Genomic DNA, 12,977 nt, shown 5'->3' with positions numbered 1-12,977 from the left:
TGAACCGTTGTTTCTTAATCCCGCACCAGGTATACGTATATCAAAGAACCTTGCCTCCCTCCTACAAACTGGGCTGAGACAATGGCTCTTCTTACCTTACAGGCCAGGAAGGTGGAACCAGCAACTCGAGCACAGCTGCGGTGTGGGGCTGGGGGTTGGAAGGGGTCCCTGTGCTCCTTGTGCTCCTTGTGGTGCTGCACCCGGGCTGGGCTGGGACTCTGCAGGGAGCTGAGGGTTGGGATGTGAACGTGGCCCTATGGGACACCATCTCTTCTTCTTCACACAGGAAGTAACCAAACCGTCTGAGTGCTGTGCTTCAGCCTGCAAGGGGCCAACTGGCCACACGAGCATTTGGGGTCGGTGATGAACACAGCCCCATCCCCTCTACCTCTCACATCTCCCTCTGCTTCCTATGCTGTTATGCTTTTCCTGTGCTGCTTCTTGTGAAATAAAGTGTTGGGCTGTTCTGTGCTCAGCCTGCCTGCATTCTGCTCTGTGCCGTGCTCAGGGTTGGGGTGGATGAGGGGACCTCCCCTCATCCCTCCTCCCCCCACCCCACACTCTTTGCCCATTGCTCCATTTCACACTGCTGCTCTCCTCCTCCCCTTTGCACTCCCTGTGCTATCTGCACCGCTTTGGCATGAAGACATGACTGGAAAGTTCATCCAGTATTGGGCTGAGCTGTGCTTCCCCCCCATAACCCACAGTGCTGCCACAGCCACATTCTGAGGGCAGACACCCAGCTTCCATAACCAACCATGCACTGAGGCTGAGCTGCCCACACCCCACATCCCAACCTGCTCCTCTACAAAACATCTCCGCTTTATTCCATACAAATCCCAGAGCATCCCACTCTTCCCATCCTGCAGCGGGGAGCGGAGACAGCCACAGCTCCCCATGTCCCATCGCATCCCACTCCAGCTGCCCTGTGGTCCTCAGTGCTGCAGCAGCCGGCTGTAGGATCCACTGCGGGTCCTCAGTTCGGTGGGTGTCCCCATCTCAGCCATGGTGTCATGCTCCAGCACCACAACATGGTCTGCCTTCTCCAGCATCTGGGGTTGATGGCGGATGAGCAGCATTGACTGGTCCCCCCTGTTGGGTATTGGGTAGGTTTGTGGCGTGGCATTAAGCTGGTACATTCGGTGTTACACGCTGTGTGTGAGTCCCGTCTGATACCATGTGCGGAGGCACGGTACTTTCACACAGCAGCCTTGATTTGTCGCCGGATCGGGAGGCGACAGCCTTCATGTCAGAAATGTGGACAAATGCTTCTGTTGTCTGAACCGTCTCTTGGCCCTCAGCACAATGGTGCGCTGCCTTTCCAACCCTTCACAGCACTGCTAGGTGCCAAGTGCTGTGCTTTAAGTCTGTTGTACGATGAGTGGCAGCAGAGACTTTCCAAGTGAAATGCTTCATGCTGTAGATAAACAACAACAACAAATACAGCTGGGTTAATGTGGTCGTCTTCCTCTGGCATATTAGTTGAAGCAAAAAAGAAAATCCCCATCCCTTCTTGCTGGTGCTCTTGGCCACCCCCAGGAAGGGCTGAAAACCACTTCCAGGTCCTTTCCTTAGAGCCTTTGATGCAGAGGGTCCCCACAGATTCCATTCCAAGATCTCCCTAAGCCTCCCTGTTTCCTACAGCTGTAGGCACTGATCCTAAAACAGCTGGGCTCTGTTTCCAGCCTGTGGGACCCCAGGAGTTCCTCACACCATTTTCTGCAAAGCCAGAGCTGCCCACAGTCCCCCACAACCACTCTTCCCACTACATACGTCAGGGTGCGGATGCTGTGCGCTGAGTCCCGGATGTCCCACACTTTGATGTACAACGTGGACACGGTGAACACCAACCCCGTGTGGCTGCAGTACTTGATGGAAACGACATTATTTGAGTGACCCTTGAGGGAAGCAATTTCCTGACCCGTCACCAAGTTCCACATCTTACAGCTCCGGTCTGTAGGAAGAAGAACGTGACTGAGAGAGTTGGGCTGGGGAGTTCCTCCGTGGCGTGGAGGCACCGACTCCTTCCCAAGCGCTGCCTCCCACCACCCACAGCTCCACTCCAGGGCAATGGAGCCAGCCTGCTCCAGCACCTGGACATCAGAAGGCAGGGACAGGGGAGCAGCCCAGAAGGAGCCATCCCTGCCATGCACCCCAATTCCCCACGCCAGCCTGGGGAGATCTATGAGAATAGCACATAAAAAGCCAGCAGCCCCCACACCTGTTCTGTCCAACAAATACCTTTTTAGGCAGTGAAAAGCAGTTCATCGGTGGCATCCAGGCAGAGCACAGGCTTGGTGTGTCCTTCTGCCACAGAGACGCACTGCAGTGGGGCTGTCCTGGAATTCTGCTGCCACCCACTGGATTAATGATGCCCCCTGCATGCGAAAGAAAGAAGGTGGGGTAGGTATGTGGAAAGGCACAGCACTGTAAGGTCCTACAGGCATGGGAAAGCACGAGCTGCCTCACCCCCAAGCATCTTCCACTTCCTGGTAGGGCAATGGGCCCCTCCATCTGAACTCAGGCATATCTGAGCAATCATCTTCATAGAAAACCTTGGCATCTCCCCACTAGCAGCCCCTGCCTAACGGCTTTGCCCAGGTGACACAGACTGTGAGACGTGATGCTCACGGCCTCTGCTCTGAGCCAGGAAACTCAGCTCATTGGACCTCAGCTCAGTTGAGGACAAACTGCACTTTCTCCATTCTGAAGCTCTGCCAGGAACGCTTCATTAGGCCAATTTCATGGCAGTTCCTTCAAGCTGCCAGCCAGCCTGTGGTTGGCAAAGTTTGGAAACGGAGCTGTACTCCTTTTAAAACCAACAGGATGACAGGGGGCAGCACTGGCATTTGCACCCAGCAGCCTGTCCCCGATGCTGGCTCAGAGGATCCATCCTCACCAAACCTTCTTCCAAGGGACGCCCTGCAGGCACCTCATCCCTCCGGCCACAGCATCTGCCAATCACTTCCACATCAGAGTGTTCAGAACACTGAGGTCCAGCAGCCCCACTGCTGCAGTCCTGAGCTATGTGGACACCAGCAGCTCTTTCCTGCTGGCATTCCAAGCGCCGCCTGGGGCTCTGAGCTATGCTAAATCTTTTCCTATGAGTAGGCAAAACAAGGCAGGAGGCTGGAGAAGGGCAGGCCCAGGGTTGCATGAGGTCTGCATTAGTCAGGAGGGTGAAGGTAAGCTCATTAATTCGGGTTTCGAAGTCACAGGAGTGCGATCTCCTTCTCAATTAGCAGCTTTGCTCACACATTCAGCAGCTCTCCTCTGACCCCTAGTGTTGCTACTGGTCTCGAAGTGACACCGAGACCAAAGGGAAATCCCGGCTCCCCAGGGTGAGATGCGATCAGAGCAAACAGCTCAAGGTGACAAAGCACACACGCGCCTGGAGCCGTGTATCCAGTGGTTGCTGAGAGCAGAGCACCCATCAGCACCAGAGGTGCTCCTAAAGGGCAATGAGAAGGTTGTCATTGCACTGGGACAAACTCAGGAGCACATTCACCCCGAGGCTGAGCTCTGCACAGCAGTGACTTGGCTTCTGGGGCAGAGAACTCTGCTCACACAGGACCCAGCACTGCAGAGATACAGCCAAGAGTGGGGAACGCCTGCACGTATTTCCCTGGAAGATGCTTGCAAGAAAAACACACTGACAGTGCCCAGTGTTGCTCACCCCAGCATTACTGTCCTGCTGGAGAGCCAGGGATGGGACAGGACATGCTGACAAGAGATGGCACAGAGTGTGTGATGAGGACCTCGATCTGCTTATTATGTGGATAATGCGGAGAGGTCTGGCTGACGGAGCTTCTCACTGTGTGAGTCGGTCAGCATTAGAGAAAGCCAGCATGGAGTTCTGTGAGCTTTTGCAGGGGACGAAGAGGCGCAGAAGCTGCTACCCACCTTTAGTGCTCTTAGAAAGTTAACTGAGAGAATTGGAAGGGAGACCATCAGCTGACCAAATGGACACCAATAGGTCAGGTCCTGATCAGACCCGACGGAGGGCCATGGCTCCCAGACCCTATGCCACTCCTTGTCAAGGGCAGGAAACACGTCTGTGTCGGGACCCCAAGTGGGCCCTGCTGGCTGCCGGCACGTTGGGTTAAGCCGTCACCAAACGACGAGCCATCCTGTGCACCGTGAGGATCCGAACATCTCAGCACCGGTTTTGGTCAATGTCTCCTTGGTTAATGTCTCCAGTGCAGCCAGTGATTTGACGTCAGCACTGGGCAGCGGCTGCTGGTAACGGCACATGAGACAGCGTTGCTCCCAATGTGCCTGAAGGTCCGAACTGGGAATCCAGCCTTCATGCCGGACTGATAGTTCGTGAGCGGGGGAGACCTTGTTCCTGGATAGTCCCCCAGTGGTGGACATTCAGAACGATTCTGCACAGCCAATATGTTTTTGTCTTCTTATTTGGTTATGGAGTGTGACATTATAATGCACACTGGACAGAACTGGAATGCCACGAAGATTCTGTACAATAGTGTTACATTGAACTTGGAGAAGTTGTAACTCCATTGTGTACTGTGCTGTTATCTTGAACTTGAATGCACTGTTCTCTACAAGTTGACTAAGTGTTGCCATACAGCATTTCACAATTTTTAGGCAGATTGCTGTTGTGTGCTTTCAGGTTTGTAGTCACTGCAGCTGCATCTCTTTGGTATGTTATTATGACAGTTTCATTGTTTTTCGCATATGTTTAATGATTGATTCATTTGCGGAATAGCCTTAAATGTGCAAATCACCTTCGGGGTAACAGGGAGTATGCAGGGGAACCTTTACAGGGGCTGCAGATAATAAAGAGGGGGGAGATGTTGGGTATTGGGCAGGTGGTGCCTGCATGCACCAGCAGTGGAGTCATGGAGGTCATGGGTATCTGATAGGGGTGGTCACCTGTACCACTATATAGGGTTTGTGGCGCGGCATTAAACTGGTACTTTCAGCGTTACACACTGTGTGTTCTGGTTAGCATTTGGGCTGCTGTGCTAACAGATGTGTCTGGGGTTATCTTGTTTTAAAATGGAAGGGCTCGTAAGGAGCAGAGGGATGTGAGGTATTTCTAGTCCGCTTCATGCTCCCGATTCCAGAACCCTTCCAATTGTGAGGAAACAGAAGTGCTGAGCTGTGTGCGTGTTCCATGGTGCGGAGTCCAGTGACAGTTGGTGCCCGGCTTCTGTGCTGAGCAGCACCGAGGTTTTTAGAAGCATAGGAATCTGCCAGAGAGGAATCTGATGTGAAGGTACTAAAGGTAAAAGGCAGCATTTCTATCAGTACTGGAGGAAGGTAGGAAACTTTGTCCTTAAGTGCTGTTTTTGTTCCCTTTGTCATGCAGTCAATCCAGCAACTAACTTGAGAACCCGACTTCTCCTCTCTTTAGTTTAGATTTGGGGAAATTCCCTGGGAAAAAAAAAAAAAAAAAAAGAAATTCCTCGAAAATTCACTAGTGTCTGTGTGAGTAAAGTTTACAACTTTTATTGACTATCGGAAATGCTTAGCTCAGAAATGTGCAGCACTTTAATGAAAGAGTTCTGAATCACTTGAATTTGATCTTCTGTCTGGCCTGGTTGCAGGTTTTACTGCATTTTGGTACCTTAAAAAAAAAAAAAGCAACAAAACAAATCTAAAATATCAAAATATTTGATTTTTACATCAGAAAAGAAAAAAAATAAAAATGAACCAACCCAAACCCTTGTTGTGGCTGAGCAGAACGTGCTGCAGCTCCATGCAGTGCTGAGTTACAGTATACAGGCACATGTGTGTGGATTTGTGTATTGATACGCACTGTCATGCTTTTGCTGTACAGGTAACAAAGACGGAGGATGGTTTTTGTGGATTCTTCAAAGGTGAAGAATCCTTGAAGACCAGAAATTCCAACTTACAGAATTTGACATAGGCAAAGTGAGGAGGAAAATTCTTCCTAACCTGTTATAATTAATTAATTCACGGATTCAGTGTTGGTTCGGCCTACAGGAGAAGTGAACTGCAAAGCTTTGAAGATCACTGTATTTGCTGAGGTTGTCCAGGTGGTTGAGCTTGAAGACCTGCAGCGGTCAGACAAATGTGTTGGGGTTACTCACTGCTGTCACTCGTGGTGTTGAAGGAGGGGCTCCATTGGAGGGCTTGCAGCCGTGCAGCCCAGGGGCTCCGTGCTGAGTCAGGGTGATGTTACTAGAGTTTGACCAGTGTTGAGGAGGGCAATGTTTTGAAACAACTGCTCCTGAGAGACTGATTGAATGAAGAGAACAAAGCTGGGAAGACGGGTGGGCATTCCTCATTCTTTTCTGCTTTTTGGTGTTTTGCTTAGGGTTCCTTTTCAAAAGAAGATTTCACTGATCAAGACTGTAGAAGACTTTCAGTCCAAGGAAGCACGAGCCAGCTCTTTGAGAAGCACAGGAAGAGCTGCACAGAGATCCCCGAGACCAGAACTGCTTCTGTGCGCTCGTCCAGCATGTCGATTAAAGGAAATGATTGCTATTTCTACTTCTATTCCACTTGTAAAAAGGTCTGCTTGGGTTTTTTCCTTCATTTTTTCTTTCTTTCAGTTCTGAAGTTAAGAGGAATGGGTAGAATAAGTAGAAGTATTACTGGTCTTCAGCAAACTTCATAACTAATTGCATTGAACAATACAGCAACTCACTAAAAATGAGCTCAAAGCATGGCCAGTTCTCAGGCTGTACTATTTCATTTTCCTCTCTTGGTTTCCATTGGGTTACAGGGAGACAACTGTCCCTTCAGGCACTGTGAAGCCGCTTTGGGCAATGAAACCATCTGTACGCTGTGGAAGGAGGGCCGCTGCTTCAGGAATGTCTGCAGGTTCAGGCACATGGAGATCAGTGTGAGTGTTGGCTCCTCAGAGTTTATCACCAAACCCACTTCTCATTTCTTTAGGTGGGCTGAATGTGCTTTTGCAGATTAGGTTCATTTGCTTTGAAATGATGATGGTTCCTACGGTTAAGAATAGGGGAGGAAGCAGAGGGAAGAGAGCTCAATGGCATTGGTATATCATAGCAGAATATTCTTGTAGTTGATACCAACAGTGTTCTATCAACAGATACTAAAGAACCACATCAATCAGACAAGCATTCTGCAAGGTGTGTTAGTTTAACCCCTTCTAAACTGGTGTCCTCACCCACAGAATGCTAGGAAAGCTCAGTGAGCCTGGTGCTCCCAGCCTGCGCACGCTTCAGAGTGGTGTTTGAGTGCTGCTTTGTGGCAGTCTGCTCACTGGCACCATCTGGAGCTCAGTCTCCCTTTGCAGATCTTAGGTCCACGTTACCATCAGCTCTTCTTCCTTTCTGTCTTCAGAAAAAACGCAGCATGATTTCCTGCTACTGGGAGAACCAGCCAGGAGGCTGCCAGAAATCCAACTGTGCCTTCCATCACACCAAGGGACGTTATCTCAATGGGGTTTTCTTTCCACCAAGCCAAAGTGAGTTTGTCTTTTTTAGGTACGAAAGATTAACTCTATTACTCACAGGTGGGTATAGTGTCATAAAGAACGCCAGGTAACGTTCACTTGTGAGCTGATAGATAGGTTCAGAGCTGAACTTTGTGTGCTTCTGATACCTCAGTTTTATCTTGCATGCTCAGCTTCTCTCTGCTCCTGTGGCCTTTGCCTTGCAGGTTGTTCTCCTGCATTTAAGCTTTTACTGGGTGTCAGGGAGATGAATGTTGTGTAGGGGGGGATTTCTTTGTTCACAGAGAAGCCATTTGGATGGGCAAGTGGAGACTCAGCATTTATCTGTGTGGGTTTTCAGCCTTGCCTGCCATCTTTGTGCAGTGGATAATCTGATTGAATTCCTACCGCATAACTGAAGAGACTGATTTTTTCTTTGCTTGTACAGACCAGCTTTCTAAGGAGGGAGAAGAAACAAAAACACCTGTCCAGCAACCAGCTGAAGAAAACCATCTTGGATTGCAGATAATTTCCACTACAAAATCTGATGCTGATACAAAACAAGGTATTCCAGGATTAATCAGAAGCACTTGCCAATTAACTCCAAAGCAATTCATTGTACAAACACAACAGAACATAGGGTTGCTGAATGGAATCAGCTATTTCCATGATCTTGTTCCTACCTCGTAACTTCATGTGCCTTTCAGATTAGGAAGGTAAACTCCTTTGTTTACATCATTAGAGCAAGACGAGGCCACAGCATGGAGTTTAAGTGCCTGTATGTGCATCTTTTCAACCAGTGGTGAAAGCCACATTTGCTGATAGAGGAATCTAATGTCATATGGATGGGATAAAGTAAGGGATAAAGCCTACTTTTAATATCCAGAAGGATGAAAGGAGGGCAGCAGACAGACATCAGGTCCATGGTGCTCTTAGCTGTGGGGAGAGCTGACAGGGTTTGTTCTGCATGCTTCTGAGCAGGAGGCAGTTTGCAGAGCTGTGGTCCTCAGCGTGTGCCTCTGTCCCTCAGTCTCATTTACCGCTCTGTGTTCCCAGATGACAGTTTGAATGCTGGAATAAAAACACTTGGATCAGAAGGACCTTCAGGAGCTCCTGCTCATCGGCTCAAATCTCAGATTGTTCGTGTGCCTAAGAAGGAGAATGTGCGGACACTGGTCAGCACTGTGATGCTGCCTGCAAAGCAGGGTAATGATGAGTACCTTTGCTTCCATTTGGTGGCTCCTAAGTGGAATGGAGAAATTACAATTGGGACTTACCCTGAGTGCATTACAGTTGCAATATTATTTTGTGTCAGGGCTCTCAAAGTGGTGTCTTTTGGTTGTATTTGTTTTGGGTGGGAAATGGGCTCACAAGACAGTAATTCTGTTGGTTTCTGTCAAATAAGCACTTTGTTTTTCTTTGTTTTAGGGGAGGTGCCTGTCAGTCAACTGAATACTGCTGATAAACCTGGAAAACGGAAATCCTCTGTAGGTAAGGGCTGCTTGTGAGCTGCTGTTTGGCTGCCTCCACGTAAATGGGAGGGCACTGCTGAAGCAGGAGGGAGGAAAGTGTGTCGTGGGTCTGTGATGACTCCAAGTGGCACACAAGTGTAGCAGCTGAAAGGTGAATTTGAGAACATACACTTGGAGAAACCAAAGTTTGTGGTTGACTTGTAAAAATCTTTCTCCAAAGGAATTATCTTAGGAATGTTGTTGTTTTCTCTCTGTAGCTGATGTCAGTGGCCTTCCGCTGAAGCGCAGCCTCGTAGAAAGGCTGGGGAAGAAGATCGAGGTTGACAGAGCACCAAGGAGAGGTAAATGGTCATCGGTGTTTGCTGCACAGATTCTCTAGGCTTTCTGCTTATTCTTTCTCAGGAGCGTTGTTGTTGGGAACACGTATATTCTGTAATATTATGACTAATCTGGAAACTTGAGCTCTCGTTGGAATTTCTTGTAATCCTTATGCTTCTCCTTTCTTGATGATGACAGAGAAGGGTGCCAAGCCAGCAGGGGAGATCTGGAAGAAGAGACGACTGGAAGAAGAGAAGCAAAAAGTAGAAGAGGTTCTTACTGAGAAGAGATCTAAGGATAAGCGCAAGAAGAAGAGAATTTTCCCTCCACCTGAGCCTGGTAACGTGAAACTGGAAGAGCCACCGCGTAAAATCAAGCGATTGGAAGAAATGCATATTAAAAGCTTGGAAGAAATCAAGCAGGAGAAAGCCCTGCGGATGCAGCAGATCGCAAAGCCAGCAGGTAACGAGGTGTTTCACTGTCTGCTCTGCTGAAGTGCTTCCCCTGTCAAGCAAATGGAGTTTGCTTAGAATTGCCTGGGCTGTTTCTTACCAAATGCAAAGGCAGGAAGTGCCAGGATGTCCATCCATGTGTTTTTCCATTGAATCCGTGGTGTCTGCCTGCTTCATTCTGGAGAATTCATTCGCTGTGAGGTTTTGTAATTCAGTTTCTCCTGTACTTTCTTTCTGCCATGTTTTTGGTGTGGCATGTTCTGTGTGTTGACGCCAAGGTTATCTTCATCTTTGGCGTGTTGCTTGTTTTAATATGTAAATGAGTTTGTAAAGCATGGATTGAGTTTTTAACATGGGGGCCAACCTCTGTCAGAAAGGTCAGGGGGGTGAGTTATTCATTGGGGAGGTGAGAGAGGCTTTGTGAAGAGACAGCATGTGAAGGAGGGAAGAGCTTGGATACTGTATGGACTGCGAGATGTCGCCTCTCTCGTGTTCTTTGTTATTGAATGTGAGGAAATAAGCACATGGAGGAAACACTGGCACTCAGGTTTCTTTCTATGCTTGCTGTTGACCAAGTGATTTTCTTTTTCCTTGTTTTAAAGCACCTGGAAGAGAAGAGGAAAAGACTGTGGAATGGAGCAGGGCTGCTCCCAAAGCTGTCTCTGCACCCGCAGAGGTGAGTCCCTTCTGTAGATGGACACAGTGACACAATTTCTTCACATGTTCTTGTGTCTCACTGCTCACCATGTGCCACCATCATGAGTGCATTCCTACCTTCCTGCCTTTGGTGAAGAGCTGCAGCCATGTTTCACAATCCTGGTACTTTCAATGGCTTTCCCAGACAGCTTTGCACTCCTCAAACTCAGAATTGATCTGATTGTATCTGGCAGTGAGGCAGTAACCCTGCTGGCACCAGGTACAACTTGTGAGGTTAACGTGGGAGCACTGGATACAAAAAGGTCACGATGGCTTCGTGTTCAATGAAATCAGACTGTGGGTGGATGTTGTGTAGGGGAACAGGAATGACTTTCTGTTGCTCAAATAGAATGTGGTATGTAACAGCTCTAGCACTGTACTGATTTAAACGAGCACTGAAGAAGAGGAGCCTCCAGCTAAAAAAGCAGCTTTGGTAAGGAGGGGAAGAAGTGTCAGTGCTGTCCTGGTCAGGCTGATACTGAGATACAACTGCTGCAGAAAGTGTGGAGAACTGAAATGTTCTGCAGGTTTCCTTTCAAAGCAGTCGCTTTGTGCAGGATGCTGGATGAATGGCAGTGTGCGCACAATGCTCTGTAGCCCTGTGATTCCTTTGTGGTGTGAAGGAATTTGTCCATTAATGCTGCATTGTTAAAAAGACCTGAGGTGCTCTGCATCCTTCACGTGGTTGTTAACATCCTTCAGGAGCCCCTTAGCCCCCGTGTTGGGTTCAGGATCAGCAGTGCTGAAGGAGAAGCGCTGCAGAGGAAGGATCTCCTGAGCAATCATTGACTTTGTCTTCCTTCTTCCCAGACTGCTGCTCCAGCCCTGCCGGAGGTCAGCCTGCTCACCAAGGCTGTAGAAGATGACACTGAAAAGTTCATCTCGGAAATCTCAGGAGGGGAAATGGAAGCAGAAATTGACTTGGACCTGGAGAAGGATGAGGATGATTTCCTTCGTGAACTTTCTGAGATGACTGACTGTTGAACTGCGTAGTAGTTATTGTAGTATGTTAAAGAAAAAAAGAAAACAAAAACCACAAACAAACATAAAACCAAAAAAAACCAACAAAACAACAACAACAAAAAAAAACCTTTAATTTAATAAAAACCTTTTCTTTTTGGTTGGATACCCCAGGGTGATACTTTACTAAAGGAGGCTTCACAATAATGAGTCATAAAGCACAGCTGAACTGGTAAAAGATTGGCAGACTACATTCCATTGTCCTGAGTTTTCCTGCTGGTCAGAGTTGAGGCCCTGTGCAGCCATTCCCTGATCTAGGTTGGCTCCTTTCAGCAGCAAGATGACAAAGCAGTTCTGTGACAGCCCAGAAGGACGTCCATCTGTGTGCTGCAGTGCCTGGCAATTGATCTTCTGATTCAGTGACGCTTTGAAGGCTTCAATCTCAAGCTCCTTCCTTCTTCCTCCCTTGGCCATGCTCAGCGTTGGGTGCAGCTGGAAGCTTCTTCGGTGCTCCCATTTCTCGGGCAGTCCCCATGTCTAGCCTGGAGTTCTGCCAGCTCTTGAGTTTTTTTGGTGTATGCTTTTGTTTATGACTCGAATCCTTTAAGGCAACTTAATGACAATGTGGGGGTGGGAGGGAGCAGAATTATTCTGGTGTTTTGGACCAAATGTGCCACCAAGGCGGGGGGGTGCTCCCTGCCTTCCAGTTATCAGCAGTGATGCAGCAGCAGTGTGAGAAGCGGGAGCTGCATGCCACTGCTGCGTTATTCCCTCCTTTCTTTTTTTCTGGACTTCCAGTGCTGTTTGCTGGCAGAGCTTGATGCTGGGCTGATGATTTCTGGAAGCCAACACGTGTGCGCTTCGCTTGTCTCAGTTCAGAGTGCAGCCATCCCAGCCCTGCTGTGGGCACAGTGCAGCCCTGGCCCTGCTGGAGGACGCCATGGTGACTCTGTGCTTCAGCAGGGTATTGAGTGGTTTTCTGCTGCCTCTGGGTGGGACTGTGCCCATGTCGTGTCTGCCATTGTTACTGTAAATATTTTATCCTTTCCTTTTGTATTTGCCTTCTATTTAAGATATTGTATGAACGTAGTCAGGCTCCTCTGTTTATGCCGGCAGCTCTCAGCTGTGTTTTTAAATAAACGTGGCACAGGACAGCAGTGCTGTACGTCTGCCTGCAGCTCTTGGAGGGAGCAGGAGGGGAGCCAGGAGTGCTGCTCCAGCAACATCCTGGTGCTGCTGCCACCAGGGTTACTGCTGTGCTGCTGTTATGAGCTCCATGGAAGAGATGAGCTCCAGCACGGCCTCCTCACACTTATTTGGCTCTGAAGCCTTCAGTTGCTATTGGCCGTGGCACATTCCATGCAGTGTGAATCTCTCTAACAGACATAACTGTATCAGTGGAATTGTGGGGGCTGGGAGGGAGGACACAGTGTTGCTGAGAGCAGGGCCAGGCAGCCCAGCATGCTCAGCACCACAGCCAGGTGAGGCTGGCAGTTCAGTTACAGGTGTGTGTGCAGCTGGTCACCACTCAGCCTCCCCCATTGCAGCTCCCCGTGTCCCACAGTTCCCCCATCCCCGTTCTCCCGCTGTCCCATTGTCACCCTGCCACACCACTGCTGTGTGCACTAAACCTTTATTGCCCCCCGAAGAGGTCCTCATTGTACACCACCTGCGCCCGCT

Source organism: Coturnix japonica, chromosome 24, assembly GCF_054131305.1.
Source record: "Coturnix japonica strain WE chromosome 24, WE-NBRP24, whole genome shotgun sequence".
In the NCBI taxonomy this organism is placed as follows: domain Eukaryota; kingdom Metazoa; phylum Chordata; class Aves; order Galliformes; family Phasianidae; genus Coturnix; species Coturnix japonica.
This window is presented reverse-complemented; position numbering follows the sequence as displayed.